Source organism: Sinocyclocheilus rhinocerous, unplaced genomic scaffold, assembly GCF_001515625.1.
Source record: "Sinocyclocheilus rhinocerous isolate Xijiao unplaced genomic scaffold, SAMN03320098_v1.1 scaffold576, whole genome shotgun sequence".
Classification (NCBI taxonomy): Eukaryota; Metazoa; Chordata; class Actinopteri; order Cypriniformes; family Cyprinidae; genus Sinocyclocheilus; species Sinocyclocheilus rhinocerous.
Genome location: NW_015662167.1, coordinates 1,565,197 through 1,566,052, shown reverse-complemented (window position 1 = coordinate 1,566,052; position 856 = coordinate 1,565,197). Strand labels below are relative to the sequence as shown.

The 856-nt window shown below is 42.3% G+C and overlaps 1 protein-coding gene across 1 annotated transcript in view; it reads left to right on the top strand.

Moving 5' to 3' along the window:
• Positions 1–856, top strand: part of LOC107727810 (protein snail homolog Sna-like) — a 4,995-nt gene that overhangs the window by 1,890 nt on the left and 2,249 nt on the right. The window lies entirely within an intron of this gene.

The following is an 856-nucleotide window of genomic DNA, read 5'->3' as shown; positions in this document are numbered from 1 at the left end:
ATTTTTAAGGTGTTGCAAAGTAAATATCTTACATTTTTCTTTGGAAATCTCTAAATTCTTTTTTCTCAATAATTCCATTAATGCAATAGCATTAGTTTAGTGATTCACTCAGTCACGTGAGTTTGCCCTCAATAGAATTGCTTTTCATTGATCACTCATTGTGTTGACATCTTCTTAACAATGACACAATAGGACAATCTTATCAATCACTAGTGTGAGAGCGGAGATAAGCACAGATAAGTTAATCAAGAATGCTAGGGAGCACTTGTTATCATCCTTGCTGAATAGCCACTTATTTTGTGTACCTGTGGTTGATTCAATCAGTTTATCATGTGACTGTTAGCTATTGCACTAACATTGGTATTTAACAAGGATATTTACTTTTAGAAAGGACATTTGTGATTACAAAGCGCATATATATAACTGTAGTTCCTCTTCAGGAACTCGAGCTGCGTCGAAAACGCTAGGGGAACGCCGTTCAGCGTGACGGGCTCTGAATCTCGTGTGTAATCAGACTAACAGCTGGGCGAGACGTCACGGCGGGTGACGTAATGACCAGGAGGCTATAAAAGCACGTGCGGTGAGACCAGCGTCAGCTTTTTGTCATTCAGCAAGCGCTCTGTGTGTGTGTCAGTCTGATCTGTTTGTGAGTCATATTTGGTGTTGTCTGTCCCGTAGGGCTAGAGAAATTATGTCCAAAGCACATGACAAGTCACATCATTTGAGTAGGGGCGAAGGCAGCCAGCGCTTCAAACTGTGTGTTCCTCCCTGCCCGCGTTACTTTACGGGTGGGGATACACACAGTTTGTTTGTTGTCTGCTTGAGAGCAAGCACGCAGAGTCAGCTCTCGGAAAAA